The 21,559-nt window shown below is 46.5% G+C and overlaps 2 pseudogenes; one reads left to right on the top strand and one right to left on the bottom strand.

The window, feature by feature from the left end:
* The window catches only part of LOC149578909 (uncharacterized), a 27,487-nt pseudogene extending 7,741 nt beyond the window's left edge, over positions 1-19,746 (top strand).
* On the bottom strand, positions 18,880-21,559 carry LOC149578908 (25S ribosomal RNA; annotated as a pseudogene).

Below are 21,559 nucleotides of genomic sequence, written 5' to 3'. Positions count from 1 at the left end.
AGCCATCCATGACCCAATTTTTTATGAGATCGACAGAGGAGCAAAAGATTGTCATCGGTTAGGAGATGTGAATTCATGGAGCCAAGAGACTGAAATGGTCATCGAGCTCATCAGATCAACTAGATGAATTTTTCCTTGAAGGGGTCCAATCCAAAAGTTCCAGAGGTCATCTCCTAGAATTGTCAAGAACAAGGCCCATCTTACATGCAAACTCTGCTACTGTGCAAACATAGGTTGCAATTAAAGAGAAATTGCAAGGCCGTCACAATGGCCCGAGGCCAATGCTCTGGCTAAGACAATTTTCTCTTGCAATCACCATGTTGTCATTCATAGAGAGATCTCCAAATTCGCTTGTGACATGATGCACAATCCAAGTGCTAGACGCGAGCTGGCCCTTGAAAGGCCACTTTCCAAGACATCCCCCGATGACACATTGGAACAACTACGACTGTCGAACCATTCTCAATGTTGTGCCGATCGAGTTGGCATAGAAGCGACCTTAGGGAGCTCCCGTGTAGCAATCAAGATGTGCTTTTGTACCCATCTCTCACAAAAACCAATGTTAGCTATGAAAAAATTTGGAATCCGAGGGCTCGCATCCATCGATATTGTCACCACAGGGTCTATATACAAAGGCCACAGAGAGGTTTCGATAAGAGAAGCTCCCCCTGCTCACTCGCACAAACATCCCAAATTCTAGACACAAGCTCCTGCCCTTAGGATCACTCTCTAGATCACCGCAATGACACATTGGAATGACAACCGCTGTCGAACAACTCCCAAAATTGTGGGAATGGAGTGAGAAAGAAGAGTAACTTTGGGGAGCCGCGCATAGAAAACGGGTTGTTGTTACTTCATTTTGCTCTTATATTGATCTAACATCGTCAATTTTGTTTGGAATTCGAGGCTGCATTCGTCCTTCCTCAATAAAAGCAATGGCTATTCTAATCGAATGGCCATGGTGAGCTTCTGATAACAAAGGCTCCCCTGTCACTCGTGATGTGGAGCCCAACTGCTAGACGATGGCTCGCCCTTCAGATCGCTGCCTAGGCAACCACCACAATGGCACCATTGGAACAACAACTACTGCCGAACCATTCCAAAAATTTTGTGCCAAAGAAGTTGTTGCAAAGAGAACGACTCTGGGGAGAGAGCCCTCGCATAGCAAAATCGGGATGGCTTCACAGCCCTCCCAATAGAAAGGATGCTGGTGCCAATATTCCAAATCCAAATAACGTGTCTTTCTTGAACACCAGCACCGATTCTATTGGGGAGGGTCACCGAGAGCTTTTGTTATCAAAGCTCCCATTGTAGCCATGATAGGCACACAAAAAATTTCTAGAGCACCAAGAACCCACCTCATGGCTAGACAAGGGCTCACCATTAGATCAACTTCGTAATCATTGAATAGACGTGCTATGGAATGGCAACTGCTACCAAGTCTCTTCTGTAATTGCGTCAATCGAGTGATCGAAGAAGGTGATCTAAGAGAGAGTCCAAGGCTAGGGATTCTTTGGGGGATTTTCGACGATAGAAAAAATTTATGCAATACGTGAGCAACACCGGACGGAGGTGCTAGATGAGGGCTCCCATTTTAGATCAGGTTTTAAAATCACCAAGTAGACGCGGTGAGGGCTGGTAACTGTTGGCCAAGCCTTTTTTTGAAATTGTGCCAGCTGAGTGACAAGAAAACATGATCTAAAGGAGAGTCCAAGAATAGCACCTCCAGGGTGGGCTTCATGCCCCTCTAATTGATTCAACGTCGGTGTCCACCATTTCAAAATATGACATATCCATCTACCCTGACATTGTTATTCAATAAATGAGGGGGGCCTGGGAAAGGCTCACAGAAACCACCTCTCCCATTGTAACCACGATAGGCACACAAAAAATTGCTAGAGTGCCAAGCACCCACCTCATGGCTAGACAAGGGCTTGCCATTAGATCAACTTAAAAATTGCAGAACAAACATGGTGTAGAATGGCAACTGCTGCCAAGTCTCTTCCATAATTGCGTCAGTCATGTGATCGAAGAAGGTGATATGAGAGAGGGTCCAAGGGTAGGCATTCATTGGGGGATTTGTGCCGATAGCAAAATTTTTTTCAATACTCGAGCAACACTGGATGGAGGTGCTAGACGAGGGCTCCCATTTTAGATCAAGTTTTAAAATCACCAAGTAGACACAGTGAGGGTTGGCAACCGCTACCAAACCTTTTTCCAAAATTGTGCCATCTGAGTACAAGAAAACATGATCTAAAGGAGAGTCGAGGAATAGCACCTCGAGGGTGGGCTTTATGCCCCTCTAATTGATTCAATGTCGGCGTCCACCATTTCAAAATTTGACATATCCATCCACCTTGACACCGGCGTTGAATCAATGAGGGGGGCATGGGAGAGGCTCATGGCAATGACCTCTCTTGTTGTAGCCCCGATAGGCACACAAAAAACTTTGGTAGAGCGCCCACCAGCCACCTCATGGCTAGACAAGGCCGCATTCCAAGAAATCTCGATGACACATTGGAATGACAACTACTGTCGAACCATTCCCAATGTTGTGCCGATCGAGTTGGCATAGAGGCAATCTTAGGGAGCTCCCGCGTAGCGATCGGGAAGTGCTTTCGTACCCATCTCTCACAAAAACCAATGTTTGCTGAACAATTTTAGAATCCAAGGCTCATATCCATCGATATCGTCAGCACTAGGTCTATATTCAAAGGCCACAGAGAGGTTCCGATAAGAGAAGCTCCCCTGCTCGCTTGCACAAACATCCCAAAATGCTAGACGCAAGCTCCCACCCTTATTTGTGCTGATGGATTGAGAAAGAAGAGCCAGATCGGGTCGATGAAAATGGCTAAGCCAGATCGGATTGGCCAGCATGTCTTGGCCACCATTTTTCATCGAGAGCTTTCGATATTAAAGCTCCCATGTAGCTGCAATAAGTACACCATGACAAATTGCTAGAGCACCGAGCACCCATAGCAAATTTCCATTATACCAAGCAACGCTAGAGTGCTAGACAAGGGCTCACGTTTAGATCAAGTTTTAAAATCACCAAAAAGACACACCATGGATTGGCAACCGCTGCCTCACCTTTTCCAAAATTGAGTCATCAGAAAACATGATCTAAAGGAGAGCCAAGGAAAAGCACTGAGATTGCTTCATGCCTCTTTCATTGATTCAACATCAGCATACACCATTTGAAAACCCAACAATCTGATCCACCTAGACACCAATGTTGAATCAATGAAAGGTGCATCGGAGAGGCTTGCGGCAACAACCTCTCCTATATAAGCTATTAGTGTGAGGCTCGCTTTGCATTAGAAATCTGTGATAGCATGGACAAATCCCTTAAAAATCCAATTCAATGAAAAATGTTACCAAACAGCCATCCACGACACCATTTTTGGAGCTCGGCCAGATCGGGTCAGCCAGAATGGCTCGCCCAGATTGGGTCAACCAGCATGGCTTGCCCAGAATGGCTCGGCCAGCATGGTTAACCCAGATCGAGTTGGCCAGCATGGCTCACCTAGATCGGGTCAGCCAGAATGGCTCACCTAGATCGGCTTAGCCAGCATGGCTCGGCTAGAATGGCTCGGCCAGATCAGGTCGGCCAGCATGGCTCGGCCAGGCTGGCCTTCCCACCATTTTTGAAGCACACTACCTCCACTATATAAGCTATTAGTGCAAGGCTTACTCTACATCAGAAATGTACATTTAGTGCACAAGTACCTTAAAACCCAATTCAATGAAAAATGTGACCGAATAGCCATCCATGACCCCATTTTTGATGAGGTTGTCAACGGAGACAAAGATTGGCATTGGTTAGGCGATTTGATTGCATCAGTCAGGGGGGTGAATTGATCAATTTTTGGAGACCAACTAGAATGGCTTGACGACCATTTTATATCGGAAGCTACCCGATTTGAGAATTATGACTCAAGTAGAATGGCTCAGGTACCCATTTTACGAACTAAAAGTGTCGACTTGGTGAGAGTACTTGGTGGGCTGACCTGGTCATGTGACTTGATGAACAAACATAAAGAGTCTACTTGGTGGGCCAACTTGGCCAGGTGACTTGATGAACAGACTTAAAGAGTTGACTTGGTGGGTCAAACTAGTGGGGTGACTTGGTGAGAGTACTTGGTGGGCTGACCTGGTAGGGTGACTCGATGAACGAACTTAGAGAGTCAACTTTGCGAGAGTGCTTGGTGGGTCGAACTAGCGGGGTGACTTGATGAACGAACTTAAAGAGTCAACTTGGTGAGAGAACTTCGTGGGCTGAGCTGGTGGGGTAAATTGATGAATGAACCTAAAGAGTCAACTTTCTGAGAGTACTTGGTGGGCCGACCTGGCAGGGTGACTTGATGACCAAACTTAAAGGGTCGACTTGGTGAGAGTACTTGGTGGGCTGACCTAGCGAAGTGACTTGATGAACGAACTTAGAGAGTCGACTTTGTGAGAGTACTTGGTGGGGTGACTTGATGAACAAACCTAAAGAGTTGACCTGGTGAGAGTACTTGGTGGGCCGACCTGGGGGGGTGACTTGATGAGAAAACTTAAAGAGTCAACTTGGTGAGAGTACTTGGTGGGCTAACTTGGCAGGGTGACTTGATGAACGAACTTAAAGAGTTGACTTGGTGGGCCAACTTGGCAGAGTGACTTCATGAACGAACTTAAAGAGTCCACTTGGTGGGTCAACCTGGCGAGGTGACTTGCTTAATGAACTTAAAGAGTCGACTTGGTGAGAGTTATTTTTGGGCTAACCTGGCAGGGTGACTTGATGAATTAACCTGAAGAGTCAACTTGGTGGGGTGACTTGATGAATGCACTTGAAGGGTCGACTTAGTGGGGTGACTCTATGAATGGACCTAAAGAGTTAACTTGGTGAGAGCACTTGGTGGGGTGACTTGATTAATAGACTCAAAGAGTCGACTTGGTGAGAGTACTTGGTGGCTTGACTTGATGAGCGTACTTGAAGAATCAACTTGGTTAGAGTACTTGGTGGGGTGACTTGATGAACAGACTCAAAGAGTCGACTTGCTCAGAGTACTTGGTGGCTCAACTTGATGAGCAGACTTAAAGAGTCCACTTGGTGAGAGTACTTGGTGGGGTTAACTAATGAATGGACTTAAAGAATCGACTTGGTGGGAGTGCTTGGTTGGCCAAACTGGTGGGGTGACTTGATGAATGAACATAAAGAGTTGACTTGGTGAGAGTACTTGTACTTGTTCTGGTGACTTGATGAATGGACTTCAAGAGTCGACTTGGTGGGGTGACTTGATGAAAGGAATTAAAGAGTCAACTTGGTGAGAGTACTTGGTTAGGTGACTAGATGAACGCACTAGAAGAATTGACTTGGTTAGAGTACTTGGTGGGGTGACTGGATGAATGAACTTAAAGAGTCGACTTGGTGGGCTGACCTGGCGAGGTGACTTCATGAACGAACTTAGAGAGTCGACCTGGTGAGAGTACTTGGTGACTTGGTGGGCTGACCTAGCCGGGTGACTTGATGAACGAACTTAAAGAGTCCACTTGGTGTGCCAACCTAGTGGGGTGACTTGATGAATGAACCTAAAGAGTTGACTTGGTTAGAGTACTTGGTGGGTAGACATAGTGGGGTGATTTGATGAGTGAACTTAAAGAGTCGACTTGGTGAGAGTACTTGGTGGGGTGACTTGACGAATGAACCTAAAGAGTCGACTTGGTGGGCCGACTTGGCAGGGTGACTTGATGAATGAACTTAAAGAGTCGACTTGGTGGGCCAACCTGGCAGGGTGACTTGATGAAAAAACTTGAAGAGTCCACTTGGTGAGAGTACTTGGTGGGCTGACCTGGCGGGGTGACTTGATGAACAAACTTAAAGAGTCGACTTGGTGAGAGTACTCGGTGGGCGGACCTAGTCACATGACTTGATGAATGAACTTAAAGAGTCAACTTGGTGGTCCGACTTGGCTGGGTGACTTGATGAATGAACTTAAAGAGTCGACTTGGTGGGTTAAACTAGCAGGGTGACTTGGTGAGAGTACTTGGTGGCCTGACCCGGCAGGGTGACCTGATGAACAAACTTAGAGAGTCGACTTTGTGAGATTACTTGGTGGGTCGAACTGGCGGGGTGATTTGATGAACAAACTTAAAGAGTCAACTTAGTGAGAGAACTTGGTGGGCTGAGCTGGCAGGCTGAATTGATGAACGAACCTAAAGAGTCGACTTTGTGAGAGTACTTGGTTGGCCGACCTAGCGGGGTGACTTGGTGAGAGTACTTGGCGGGCTGACTTGGTAGAGCGACTTGATGAACAAACTTAAAGAGTTGACTTGGTTAGAGTACTTGGTAGGGTGACTTGATGAACAAACCTAAAGAGTCAACTTGGTTAGAGTACTTGGTGGGCCGACCTAGTGAGGTGACTTGGTGAGAAAAATTAAAGTCAACTTGGTGAGAGTAGTTGGTGGGCTGACCTGGCGGGGTGACTTGATAAAAGAACTTAAAGGGTGGCTTGATGAATAGACCTAAAGATTTGACTTGGTGAGAGAACTTGGTGGGGTGACTTGATGAATGGACCAAAAGAGTCAACTTGGTGAGAGTACTTGGTGGCTCGACTTGATGAGTATACTCAAAGAGTCCACTTGGTGAGAGTACTTGGTAGGGTGAAGTGATGAATGAACTTAAAGAGTTAACTTGGTGGGAGTACTTGGTGGGCTGACCTGGTGGGGTGACTTGATGAAAGGACATAAAGAGTCAACTTGGTGAGAGTACTTGTTCTGGTGACTTGATGAACGGACTTAAACAGTCGACTTGGTGGGGTGACTTGATGAAAGGACTTAAAGAGTCAACTTGGTGAGAGTACTTGGTTGGGTGACTTGATGAACGCACTTGAAGAATCAACTTGGTTAGAGTACTTGGTGGGGTGACTTGATGAACGGACTCAAAGAGTCGACTTGGTGAGAGTACTTGGTGGCTCGACTTGATGAGAAGACTTAAAGAGTCAACTTGGTGAGAGTACTTGGTAGAGTGACCTGATGAATGGACTTAAAGAGTCGACTTGGTGGGAGTACTTGGTAGGCTGACCTGGTGGGGTGACTTGATGAACGGACTTAAAGAGTCAATTTGGTTAGAGTACTTGTTCTGGTGACTTGATGAACAGACTTGAAAAGTTGACTTGGTAGGGTGACTAGATGAAAGGACTTAAAGAGTCAACTTGGTGAGAGTACTTTGTGGGACAACTTGATGAACTAACCTAAAGAGTTGACTTGGTGAGAGTACTTGGTGGGGTGAACTGATGACCGGACTTAAAGAGTTGACATGGTGGGAGTAGTTGGTGGGCCAACCTAGTGGGGTGACTTGATGAACAGACTTATAGAGTCGACTTGGTGAGAGTACTTGTTCTGGTGACTCGATGAACAGACTTAAAGAGTCGGCTTGGTGGGGTGACTTGATGAAAGGACTTAAAGAGTCAACTTGGTGGGGTGACTTGATGAATGAACTTAAAGGATTGACTTTGCAGGGTGACTTGATGAACGAACCTAAAGAGTTGACTTGGTGAGAGTACTTGGTGGGCCGACTTGGTTGGGTGATTTCGTGAACGGACTTACAGAGTCGACATGGTGAGAGTACTTGGTGGGTTGACTTGATGAACGGACTTCAAGGGTTGACTTGGCGGGGTAACTTGATGAACGATCCTAAAGAGTTAAATTGGTGAGAGTACTTGGTGGGGTGACTTGATGAATAGACGTCAAGAGTCGAATTGGTGAGAGTGCTTGGTGGGATGACTTGATGAACATAGTTAAAGAGTCAACTTGGTGAGAGTACTTGGTTGGGTGACTTGATGAACGCACTTGAAGAATCGACTCTGTTAGAGTACTTGGTTGGGTGACTTGATGAAAAAACTTAAAGAGTCAACTTGGTGGGCCGACCTAGTAGGGTGACTTGATGAACGAACTTAGAGAGTCAACTTGGTGAGAGTACATGGTGACTTGGTGGACTTACCTGGCTAGGTGACTTGATGAACAAACTTAAAGAGTCCACTTGGTGGTCTGACCTAGCGGGGTGACTTGATGAATGAACCCAAAGAGTCGACTTGGTGAAAGTACTTGGTGGGCAGACATAGCGGGGCGATTTGATGAACAAACTTAAAGAGTCGACTTGGTGAGAGTACTTGGTGGGGTGACTTGATGAGCAAACCTAAAGAGTCAACTTGGTGGGCCGACCTGGTAGGGTGACTTGATGAACGAACTTAAAGAGTCGACTTGGTGGGCCGACCTGGCAGGGTGACTTGATGAACAAACTCAAAGAGTCGACTTGCTGAGAGTACTTGGTGGGCTAACATGGTGGGGTGACTTAATGAATGAACTTAAAGAGTCAACTCTGTGGGCCAACTTGGTAGAGTGACTTCATGAATGAACTTAAAGAGCCCACTTGGTGGGCCGACCTAGCGAGGTGACTTGATGAATGAACTTAAAGAGTCAACTTGGTGAGAGTAATTTGTGGGCTGACCTGGTGGGGTGACTTGATGAATGAACTTGAAGAGTCAACTTGGTGGGGTGACTTGATGAATGCACTCAAAGGATCGACTTTGAGGGGTAACTTTATGAACAGACCTAAAGAGTTGACTTGGTGAGAGTACTTGGTGGGGTGACTTGATGAACAGACTTAAAGAGTTGACTTGGTGAGAGTACTTGGTGGGGTGACTTGATGAGTGCACCTTAAGAATCAACTTGGTTAGAGTACTTGGTGGGGTGACTTGATGAATGAACTCAAAGAGTCAACTTGCTGAGAGTACTCGGTGGCTTGACTTGATGAGAAAACTTAAAGAGTCCACTTACTGAGAGTACTTGGCAGGGTGAAGTGATGAACGAACTTAAAGAATCGACTTGGTGGGAGTACTTGGTGGGCTAACCTGGTGGGGTGACTTGATGAAGGGACATAAAGAGTCAACTTGGTGAGAGCACTTGCTCTGGTGACTTGATGAACGGACTTAAACAGTCAACTTGGTGGGGTGAATTGATGAAAGGATTTAAAGAGTCAACTTGGTGAGAGTACTTGGTGGGGTGACTTGATGAACGCACTTGAAGAATCGACTTGGTTAGAGTACTTGGTGGGGTGACTTGATGAATGGACTCAAAGAGTTGACTTGGTGAGAGTACTTGGTGGCTCGACTTCATGAGCAGACTTAAAGAGTCAACTTGGTGAGAGTACTTGGCGGGGTGAACTCATGAATGGACTTAAAGGGTCGACTTGGTGGGAGTACCTGGTGGGCTGACCTGGTGGGGTGACTTGATGAACAGACTTAAATAGTCAACTTGGTTAGAGTACTTGTTCTAGTGACTTGATGAACAGACTTGAAGAGATGACTTGGTGGGGTGACTTGATGAAAGGACTTAAAGAGTTGACTTGGTGAGAGTACTTGGTGGGGCAACTTGATGAACGGACTTAAAGGGTCAACTTGGCAGGGTGTCTTGATGAATGAACCTAAAGAGTTGACTTGTAGAGAGTACTTGGTAGGGTGAACTGATGAACGAACGTAAAGAGTCGACTTGGTGGGAGTAGTTGGTGGGCAGACCGAGTGGGGTGACTTGATGAACGGACTTATAGAGTTGACTTGGTGACAGTACTTGTTCTGGTGACTTGATGAACGGACTTAAAGAGTCAGCTTGGTGCGGTGACTTGATCAAAGGACTTAAAGAGTCAACTTGGTGGGGTAACTTGATGAACCAACTTAAAGAGTCAACTTTGCGGGGTGACTTGATGAACGGACCTAAAGAGTTGACTTGGTGAGAGTACTTGGTGGGGTGACCTGATGAAAAAACTTAGAGAGTCGACTTGGTGAGAGTACTTGGTGGGCAAACCTAGTTGGGTGACTTTGTGAACGGACTTAAAGAGTCGACTTGGTGAGAGTACTTGGTGGGGTGACTTGATGAATGGACTTGAAGGGTCAACTTGGCAGGGTGACTTGATGAACGGTCCTAAAGAGTTGACTTGGTGAGAGTACTTGGTGGGGTGACTTGATGAACAGACTTAAAGAGTCGAATTGGTGAGAGTACTTGGTGGAGTGACTTGATGAACGCACTTGAAGGTTTGACTTGGTGGGGTGACTTGATGAACATAGTTAAAGAGTCAACTTGGTGAGAGTACTTAGTCGAGTGACTTGATGAATGTACTTGAAGAATAAACTAGGTTAGAGTACTTGGTGGGGTGACTTGATGAACGAACTTAAAGAGTCGACTTGGTGGACTGACCTGGACGGGTGACTTGATGAACAAACTTAGAGAGTCAACTTGGTGAGAGTACTTGGTGACTTGGTGGGCGGACCTAGCTGGGTGACTTGATGAACAAACTTAAAGAGTCAACTTGGTGAGAGTACTTAGTGGGCTGACCTGGTCACGTGACTTGATGAACAAACTTAAAGAGTCAACTTGGTGGGCCGACTTGGTTGGGTGACTTGATGAACGAACTTAAAGAGTCGAATTAGTGGGTCAAACTAGCGGGCTGACTTGGTGAGAGTACTTGGTGGGTTGACTCGGCAAGGTGACTTGATGAATGAACTTAGAGAGTCAACTTTTTGAGAGTACTTGGTCAGTCGAACTAGTGGGGTGACTCGATGAACAAACTTAAAGAGTCGACTTGGTGAGAGAACTTGGTGGGCCGAGCTGGTTAGGTGAATTGATGAACAAACCTAAAGAGTCAACTTTGTGAGAGTACTTGGCGGGCCGACCTGGTGAGGTGACTTGATGACCAAACTTAAAGGGTCAACTTGGTGAGAGTACTTGGCGGGCCGACCTGGTGGAGCGACTTGATGAATGAACTTAAAGAGTCAACTTGGTGAGAGTACTTGGTCGGGTGACCTAATGAACGATCCTAAAGAGTCGACATGGTGAGCGTACTTGGTGGGCTGACCTGGCAGGGTGACTTGGTGAGAAAACTTAAAGAGTCGACTTGTTGAGAGTACTTGGTGGGCTGACCTAGCGGGGTGACTTGATCAACGAACTTGAAGAGTCGACTTGGTGGGCCGACTTGGCAGAGTGACTTCATGAACAAACTTGGTGAGAGTAATTTGTGGGCTGACCTGACGGGGTGACTTGATGAATGAACTTAAAGAGTCGACTTGGTGGGGTGACTTGAACGCACTTGAAGGGGCGACTTGGTGGGGTGACTCTATGAATAGACCTAAAGAGTTTACTTGGTGAGAGTACTTGGTGGGGTGACTTGATGAATAGACTTAAAGAGTCAACTTGGTGAGAGTACTTGGTGGGGTGACTTGATGAGCACACTTGAAGAATCGACTTGGTTAGAGTACTTGGTGGGGTGAATTCATGAACGGACTCAAAGAGTTGACTTGCTAAGAGTACTTGGTGGCTCAACTTGATGAGCAGACTTAAAGAGTCCACTTGGTGAGAGTACTTTGCAGGGTGAACTGATGAACGAACTTAAAGAATCGACTTGGTGGGAGTACTTGGTTGGTTGAACTAGTGGGGTGACTTGATGAACAGACATAAAGAGTCGACTTGGTAAGAGTACTTGTACTTGTTCTGGTGACTTGATGAATGGACTTAAAGAGTCGACTTGGTGGGGTGACTTGATGAAAGGACTTAAAGAGTTGACTTGGTGAGAGTACTTGGTGGGGTGACTTGATGCAAGAACTTAAAGGGTCAACTTGGCGGGGTGACTTGGTGAACGGTCCTAAAGAGTTGACCTGGTGAGAGCACTTGGTGGGGTGGCTTGATGAATGGACTCAAAGAGTCGACTTGTTGAGAGTACTTGTTTTTGTGACTTGATGAATAGACTTCAACAGTCAACTTGGTGGGGTGACTTGATGAAAGGACTTAAAGAGTCGACTTGGTGAAAGTACTCGGTGGGGTGACTTGATGAATGCACTTGAAGAATTGACTTGGTTAGAGTACTTGGTAGGGTGACTTGATGAACGAACTCAAAGAGTCGACTTGGTGAGAGTACTTGGTGGCTCAACTTCATGACCAGACTTAAAGAGTCAACTTGGTGAGAGTACTTGGTGGGGTGAACTGATGAACGGACTTAAAGAGTCGACTTGGTGGGAGTACTTGGTGGGCTGACCTAGTGGGGTGACTTGATGAACGAACTTAAAGAGTCGACTTGGTTAGAGTGCTTGTTCTGGTGACTTGATGAAAGGACTTGAGGAGTCGACTTCATGAGAGTACTTGGTGGGGCAACTTGATGAACGAACTTAAAGGGTCGACTTGGCGGGGTGACTTGATGAACAGACCTAAAGAGTTGACTTGGTGAGAGTGCTTGGTAGGGTGAACTGATGAATGGACTTAAAGAGTCAACTTGGTGGGATTACTTGGTGGGCCGACCTGGTGGGGTGACTTGATGAACAGACTTATAGAGTCAACTTGGTGAGTGTACTTTTTCTGGTGACATGATGAATGGACTTGAAGAGTCAGCTTGGTGGGGTGACTTGATGAAAGGACTTAAAGAGTCGACTTGATGGGGTGACTTGATGAACGAACTTAAAGGGTAAACTTTGCAGGGTGACTTGATGAACGGACCTAAAGAGTTGAGTTGGTTAGAGTACTTGGTGGGGTGACTTGATGAACAGACTTAGAGAGTACTTGGTGGGTCGACCTGGTTGGGTGACTTCCTGAACAGACTTAAAGAGTCAGCTTGGTGAGAGTACTTGGTGGGGTGACTTAATGAAAAGACTTCAAGGGTTGACTTGGCAGGGTGACTTGATGAATAGTCCTAAAGAGTTGACTTGGTGAGAGTACTTGGTGGGGTGACTTGATGAATAGACTTAAAGAGTCAAATTGGTGAGAGTACTAGGTGGGGTGACTTGATGAATGCACTTGAAGGGTCGACTTGGGTGGGTGACTTGATGAATGGACCTAAAGAGTTGACCTGGTGAGAGTACTTGGTGGGGTGACTTGATGAACATAGTTAAAGAGTCAACTTAGTGAGAGTACTTGGTCGGGTGACTTGATTAACGCACTTAGAGAATTGACTTGGTTAGAGTACTTGGTGGGGTGACTTGATGAACAAACTTAAAGAGTCGACTTGGTGGGCCGACCTGGTGGGGTGACTTGATGAACAAACTTAGAGAGTCAACTTGGTGATAGTACTTGGTGACTTGGTGGGATGACCTGGACGGGTGTCTTGATGAACAAACCTAAAGAATCAACTTGGTGAGAGTACTCGATGGGCTAACCTGGTCACGTTACCTGATGAACAAACTTAAAGAGTCGACTTGGTGGGCCGACTTGGATATGTGACTTGATGAACAAACTTAAAGAGTCAACTTCGTGGGTCGAAGTAGCGAGGTGACTTTGTGAGAGTACTTGGTGGGCTGACCTGGTAGGGTGACTTGATGAATGAACTCAGAGAGTCGACTTTGTGAGAGTACTTGGTGGGTCAAACTGGTGGGGAGACTTGATGAATGAATTTAAAGAGTTGACTTGGTGAGAGAACTTGGTGGGTCGAGCTGGCAGGGTGAATTGATGAATGAACCTAAAGAGTCAAATTTGTGAGAGTACTTGGTGGGCCGACCTGGCGGAGTGACTTGATGACCAGACTTAAAGGGTCGACTTGGTGAGAGTACTTGGTGGGCTGACCTGGCGGAGGGACTTGATGAAGGAACTTAAGGAGTTGACTTGGTGAGAGTACTTGGTGGGGTGACCTGATGAACAAACCTAAAGAGTCGACATGGTAAGAGTACTTTGTGGGCCGACTTGGCGGGGTGACTTGGTGAGCAAACTTAAAGAGTCGACTTGGTGAGAGTAGTTGGTGGGCTGACCTGGCAGGGTGACTTGATGAACAAACTTAAAGAGTTGACTTGGTGGGCCGACATGGTAGAGTGACTTCATGAACAAACTTAAAGAGTCGACTTATTGGGTCGGCTTGGCGGGGTGACTTGATGAATGAACTTAAAGAGTCAACTTGGTGAGAGTAATTTGTGGGCTAACCTGGCGCAGTGACCTAATGAATGAACTTAAAGAGTCAACTTGGTGGGGTGACTTGATGAATGCACTTGAAGGGGCAACTTGGTGGGGTGACTCTATGAACAGACCTAAAGGGTTGACTTGGTGAGAGTACTTGGTGGGGTGACTTGATGAAAGGACTTGAAGAGTTGACTTGGTGAGAGTACTTGGTGGGGTGACTTGATGAACGCACTTGAAGAATCGACTTGGTTACAGTACTTGGTGGGGCGACTTGATGAACGAACTCAAAGAGTCGACTTGGTGAGAGTACTCGATGGCTCGACTTGATGGGAAGACTTAAAGATTCAACTTTGTGAGAGTACTTGGTGGGGTGAACTGATGAACAGACTTAAAGAGTCGACTTGGTGGGAGTACTTGGTGGGCCGACCTAGTGGGGTGACTTTATGGAAAGACTTAAAGAGTCGACTTGTTTAGAGTACTTGTTCTAGTGACTTGATGAACAGACTTGAAGAGTTGACTTGGTATGGTGACTTGATGAAAGGACTTAAAGAGTGAACTTGGTGAGAGTACTTGGTGGGGCGACTTGATGAATGGACTTAAAGGGTCAACTTGATGAACGGACCTAAAGAGTTGACTTGGTGAGAGTACTTGGTGGGGTGAACAGATGAAAATGACTTAAAGAGTCAACTTGGTGGGAGTACTTGGTGGGCTGACCTAGTGGGGTGACTTGATGAACGGACTTATAGAGTCGACTTGGTGAGAGTACTTGTTCTGGTGACTTGATGAATGGACTTAAACAGTTGGCTTGGTGGGGTGACTTGATGAAAGGACTTAAAGAGTCGAGTTAGTTTGGTGACTTGATGAACGAACTTAAAGGGTTGACTTTGTGTGGTGACTTGATGAATGGACCTAAAGAGTTGACATGGTGAGAGTACTTGGTGGGCCGACCTAGTTGGGTGACTTCGTGAATAGACTTAAAGAGTCAACTTGGTGGGAGTACTTGGTGTGCCGACCTTCTGGGGTGGCTTGATGAACAGACTTAAAGAGTTGACTTGGTGCGCCGACCTCGTGTGGTGACTTGACGATAGAAATTAAAGATTTGACTTGGTGAGAGCACTTGGTGCGCCGACCTAGGGAGCTGAGCTGGTGAGTCGAATTGGTGAGCGAGCTTAAAAAGGAAACTTGGTTGGGAAAGTTGGCGAGGTGAGATGGTAGGCCAACTTGGTGAGCCAACTTGTCGAGCAAATTGAAAGAGTCAACTTGTTGAGGCTACTTTGTGGGGTGACCTGGCGACCCCACTTTGTGAGGCGACCTGGTGAGCGAAGCTATCCAACCCTTGGTTGCCAGCCCTAAGGAGAGGCAACTTGATGAGCTGACTTGGTGAGCAGACATAAAGGGTCAACTTGGTGAGGCAACTAGATGAGTTAGTTCATTGAGGTGACTTGGTGGGGTGACTCAATGAGTTGACCATGTAAGAAGACCTTGTGAGCGAACTAAAAGTGTCGACTTGGTGAGCATTCTTGAATAGTTGACTTGTTCAGCTGACTTGGAAACCTGACATTGTGAGCAAGGCTTAAGACGTGACTTGGTGAGGTGATGCAAGAAGGTCTCGTTAATACCATAAACTTATAACAGAACCATAGAAATAATAGAAAATGCGAGAAAAAAATGTGGTCTTGTCATTTGGACTACAAAAGTGAAATTGCATAATTCATAAGCACAATATGCTAAACCACACGGGTGCCTTCACTGCAACAGTCTGCAAGACAAGCTGCCAGCTATCACCCAGAGTTGTCCTAGACAATGTTCGAGCCTTTCTTAAATAGGCAATTGTGTGCCAGCCGGGAAGGTTCTAGATGCTCAGACTTAATGCCTATGCCTGGAAGACCCTGACAATACACATAAGTCTACCTAATACATCTTAATCAAATTATTTTATTAATTTCCGTAGCCCAACTTCCGAAGGCCATAACTCACGAATCATTGCTCTGATTGGCTATTCTAACCACTTTTCAGAAATGCCAGCTCCTGATCTACAGGCTCAAGAATGCGATTATAACCCTTCCCTCAATTTTTCGAACCTCATTCGGGCACTCTAAGGCCTCCAATAATGAGAGTGAATATTTTTAGCATATTTTTCCACCAAAAATTTGCAATAACTTCTCGACACTTATGCTTGAGCTAACTTGGTGAGCGGACTTAGAGAGTCAACTCATTGAGGTAACTTGGTGGGGTTGACCTGGCAAGGTGAAACCCACTTGGTGAGAAAACTGCAAGAGTCAGCTTGGTGAGCGCGCTAGAATTGCCGGCCTTGCGAGCTGACATGGTGAGTGGGCTTAATGAGGCGAGTTGGTGGTCTAACTTGGTGAGTGGAATTAAAGAGCCAAATTGGTGAGGTGTCTCGATGAGTTAGTTCATTTAGATGACATGGTGAGCCAAACTAGGGAGGCGACCTAGTGAGCAAACTTGGTGAGCTGACTTGGCTAGCCGAATCGGGGAGTCAACCTGGCAAGCAAACTTGAAGAGTCAACTCATTAAGGAAACTTTGCAAGTCCACCTTGTGAGATGACCTAGGGAGATGACCTAGGGGTAGACTTGGTGAGTGTGCTTGAATTGTCAACTTGGCAAGCTGACACGGGGAGCCAACCTAGCGAACCGACGTGGTGAGTGGGCCTAACGGTGCGAGTTGGTGGGGCGACTTGACAAGTGGAATTTGAGAGCCAACGTGGTGAGGTGACTTGGTGAGTTTGTTCATTGAGATGACATGGTTAGCTAACTTGGCAAGTCGACCTGGTGAGCAAACTTAAAGAGTCAACTTGGCAACGTACTCAAGTCAACTTGGTTAGGCGACCTGGTGAGTGGGCTCAAAGAGTCAACATGTTGAGGAGGCTCATTGAGTCAACATGGTGAGGTGACTCATGGTGAGGAGCTATCCTTGAGGTGACTTGGTGGGCCTACTTGATTAGTCGACTTGGTGAGCCGACCTCACGAGCTGACACGGTGAGCGGGCTTAAAGAGGCAACTTGGTGGGGTAACTCGGCAAGCCAACTTATCGAGGTGAGATGGTGAGTCAACTTGGTGAGCTAACTTGGTGAGCGCACTTAGAGAGTCAACTTCACGAGGTGACTCAGCAAGTTAGCTCGTTGATGCAACTTGGGCGGGCTGACCTGGTGAGCAAACTTAAAGAGGCGAGTTGGGCGGGCTGACCTGGTGAGTGAACTTAAAGAGTTGACTTGGCAACATACTTGAACAACTGACTTGGTGAGCCAACATGGTGAGTCAGCTTAAAAAAGAAAATTGGTGGGGCAACTTGGCAAGCACACTTGCTGGGGCAAGGTGGTAAAATGACTAGGCGAGTTGACTTGGTGACACGATTTGGGTTGAAATCATTGGGTGTTAACCAAAGAAGGAAGAAATTAACCACTTTTGGATCACGTACATGACTCAGGGCACCAAGTCGAGCATGATGACATGAGTCCTGTGAAAAAACTAGAGGTGGTTCAGGCTCGAGGCGATACGAGTCAGGGTTGCCGACATAATTTGGGTTGAAAACTTTGAGCGTTAACCCAAAAAAAGAGTTGACCGCCTTTGGATCACGCACATGACTTGGCGCACTTAGAATCATGTCGAGCACAGTGACATGATTTGTGCAAAAAAATTGGAGGTAGTTAAGGCTCGAGGCGATTCAAGTCGGGGTTGGGGTAGTTGGGACGATTCGTGTTGGGGTTGCCGACACGGTTTGAGTTAAAAACTTTAAGCATTAACCCAATAAAAAAAAGTTGACCTCTTTTGGACCACGTACATGACTCGAGGCACTTAGAATCAAGTCGAGCACGGTGACATGGGTTGTGTGAAAAATTCAGAGGCGATTCGAGTCGGGGTAGCCAACTTGATTTGAGTTCAAAACTTTGGGCGTTAACCAAAAAAATAAGTTGACTGATTTTGGATCACGTCCATGAGTCGTCTGCCCTCGCGAAAATTACAAAACCTAGGGACCCGCCAGGAATTTGCAGTCGGAAGATTTTTTTGCCCTCACAAATATTTACAAACCCCACCCGCTCAAAATTTGGACTTGGAAGATTTTTCCACCCTCGCGGAATTTACAAACCCCACCTGCTCAGAATTTGGCACTTGGAAATTATGAAACCCTACCCGCCTGGAATTTGGACTTGGAAGACTTTTTTGCACTCACAGAAATCACAAAACCCCACTTGCCAAGAATTTGGCACTTGGGAGATTTTTCTGCCCTTCCAAAAATTGCAAACCCCACCAGCTCAGAATTTGGGACTTGGGAGATTTTTTCCCCCCTCGTGGAAGTTTTACAAAACCCCACTCGCCTGAAATTTGGCACTCGGGAGATTTTTCTACCCTAGCAGAAATTTCTACAAAACCACTCCCTCCCGCCTGGAATTTGGCACTCAGGAGATTTTTCTTCCCTAGCGAAAAATTGCAAACCCCACCCGCCAGGAATTTGGCACCTGGGAGATTTTTACGCCCTCGCAAAAATTGCAAACCCCACCCACTGAGAATTTGGCAGTCGGGAGATTTTTCTGCGCTGGCAGAAATTGCAAACCCCACCTGCCAGGAATTTGGCACCTGCGAGATTTTTACGCCCTCATGAAAATTGAAAACCCCACCCACTGAGAATTTGGCACTTGGGAGATTTTTTCACCCTCGCGGGAATTTTTTAAAAACCCCACCCACCTAGAATGTTGCACTTGGGAGATTTTTTCACCCCAGCAGAAATTTGGCACCTAGGAGAGTTTTTCTGCCCTTGCAAAAGTTGCAAACCCCACCCACTCAAAATTTGGCACTTGGAAGATTTTCCCGCACTCGCACAAATTGCAAACCCCACCCACTGGGAATTTGGCACCTGAGAAATTGTTACGAGCTCGCAAGAAAAATCCTTGCAAACCCCACCCACCCAAAATTTGGCACTTAGGAGATTTTCTTTCCCTCACGCAAATTACAAACCCCACCCACCTCAGAGTTGAAAAAAGGTTTTACAAATCGAGGTGACAGAGGTGCACCGATCAGAGATGGCCAATGACATGGGCCCCTAGGAGTGCAAGAGCACCCCTACTGCGGCTCGCGATGTAGCCAGAGAGAGATATGCACCACATCTAGCATAGATTATGACTTAGAGGCATTCAGTCATAATTTGACACACGGTTGCTTCACGCCACTAGCTTTTCAACCAAGTGCAATGACCAAATGTGTGAATCAACAGTTCCTCTCGTACTAAGTTGAATTACTATCGCGGCGCGGATCATCAATAGGGTAAAACTAACCTGCCTCATGATGGTCTAAACCCAGCTCACGTTCCCTATTGGTGGGTGAAAAATCCAACACTTGGTGAATTTTGCTTCATAATGATAGGATGAGCCGACATCGAAAGATCAAAAAGCAACATCGCTATGAATTCTTGGCTGCCACAAGCCAATTACCCCTGTGGTAACTTTTCTGACACCTCTAGCTTCAAATTTTGAAAGTCTAAAGGATCAATAGGCCACACTTTCATGGTTTGTATTCGTACTGAAAATAAAAATCAAATGAGCTTTTATCCTTTTGTTCCACACAAGATTTCTATTCTTGTTGAGCTCATCTTAGGACACCTGCGTTATCTTTTAACAGATGTGCCACCCTAGCCAAACTCCCCACCTGACAATGTCTTCTGCCCAGATCGGCATGCCTAGATGCACCTTAAGGCCAAAAACAAGGGCATTGCCCCATCTCTGCCTAATGAAATAAGTAAAATAACGTTAAAAGTAGTGGTATTTCACTTGCGCCCGAAAGCTCCCACTTATTCTACACCTCTCAAATAATTTCACAAAGTCAGAATAGATTCAAGCTCAACAGGGTCTTCTTTCCCCGTTGATTCCGCCAAGCCCATTCCCTTGGCTATGGTTTCACTAGATAGTAGATAGGGACAGTGGGAATCTCATTAATCCATTCATGCATGTCACTAACTCTTCCCAGGGCCCCCGTCGATGTCTCCAAATTTCCTAACATTGCCGTCCGCCACCACATCTCGGTTTGAGAATATTAACCCGATTCCCTTTCGATGATCACACAAAGTGTGCCCTTGAAACAAGGTTTCCCCATCTCTTAGGATCGACTAACCCATGTCCAAGTTTTGTTCACATGGAACCTTTCCCCACTTCAGTCTTCAAAGCTCTCATTTGAATATTTGCTACTACCACCAAGATCTGCACCGGGGGCCGGTCCACCCAGGCTCACGCCTAAGGTTTCGCAACAACCCCCATGTCCTCCTACTCATTAGAGCCTAGCACTTGCCCTGATGGCCGAGTATAGATTGTGTGCTTCAACATCATCCATTTTTGGGGCTAGTTGATTTGGCAGGTGAGTTGTTACACACTCCTTAGTGAATTTTGACTTCCATGACCACCGTCCTGCTGTCTTAATCAACCAACACCCTTTGTGCGATCTAGGTTAGCACGCAATTTGGCACCGTAACTCAACTTTTGGTTCATCCCGCATCACCAGTTCTACTTACCAAAAATGGCCCACTTGGAGCTCACGATTCCATGGCACAGCTCAATAGAGCAGCCGTGCCGACTTACCTATTTAAAGTTTGAGAATAGGTCGAGGGCGTTATGTCCCTGATGCCTCTAATCATTTTTTTTACCTGATAAAACTTGCACATGAGCTCCAGCTATCCTGAGGGAAACTTCGGAGGAAACTAGCTACTAGATAGTTCAATTAGTCTTTCACCCCTATACCCAAGTTAGATGAACGATTTGCATGTCAGTATCGCTGCGGGCCTCCACCAGAGTTTCCTCTAGCTTCGCCCTGCTCAGGCATAGTTCACCATCCTTCGGGTCCCAACAGGTGTGCTCATACTCCAACCTTTCATAGAAGATTAGGGTCGGTCGGTAGTACACCCCATGAGAGGGTATCTTGCTAGTCACCTTCCTTGCACCTTGCAGGTTTTCCCAACCCACCAACTCGCACACATGTTAGACTCCTTGGTCCGTGTTTCAAGATGGGTTCGATGGAAAGCCTGCTAGCCAGTACCACGAGTGCAGAGGTGCCTTAGAGCCCACCATAAACTCATGTGCTTTGCTCCTCGACCACCACAACAAAAGTATTTGTGTGACCAAAAGGTCACGCTTGTGCCACCGTGATAGCCCGTGCTGGCACGTCCCCTGAACTGAGTGGCAGACCGGCTCACACTGTTCCGCATTCAATCAGGGCACATCACCAGCCTCCATCTACCTCCCTCCCAAAAATTTCAAGCACTCTTTAACTCTCTTTTCAAATTCCTTTTCAGCTTTCCCTCGCAGTGCTTTTTCGCTATCGGTCTCTCACCCGTATTTAGCCTTGGACAGAATTTACCAACCAATTAGGGCTGCATTCCCAAACAACCTGACTCGCCGACAGTGCCTCATGGTATGATAGGGTCCAGGCCTGACGGGGCTCTCACCCTCTCTGGTGCCCCCTTCCATGGGACTTGGGCCTAGTCCGTCACTGAGGATGCTTCTACAGACTACAATTTTCTAGGTGCGGTCATCAATTTTCATGCTGGGCTCTTCTCGGTTCGCTCATTGTTACTAGGGGAATCCTGGTAAGTTTCTTTTCCTTTGCTTATTGATATGCTTAAACTCAGCAGGTACTCATGCTTGACTTGGGGATG

The sequence above is a fragment of the Cupressus sempervirens genome, chromosome 1, assembly GCF_028749045.1.
Source record: "Cupressus sempervirens isolate cs-2001-9-10 chromosome 1, ASM2874904v1, whole genome shotgun sequence".
Lineage (NCBI taxonomy): Eukaryota > Viridiplantae > Streptophyta > Pinopsida > Cupressales > Cupressaceae > Cupressus > Cupressus sempervirens.
The sequence above is the reverse complement of the archived record's forward strand: the minus strand, read 5'-3'. Positions and strand labels throughout refer to the sequence as shown.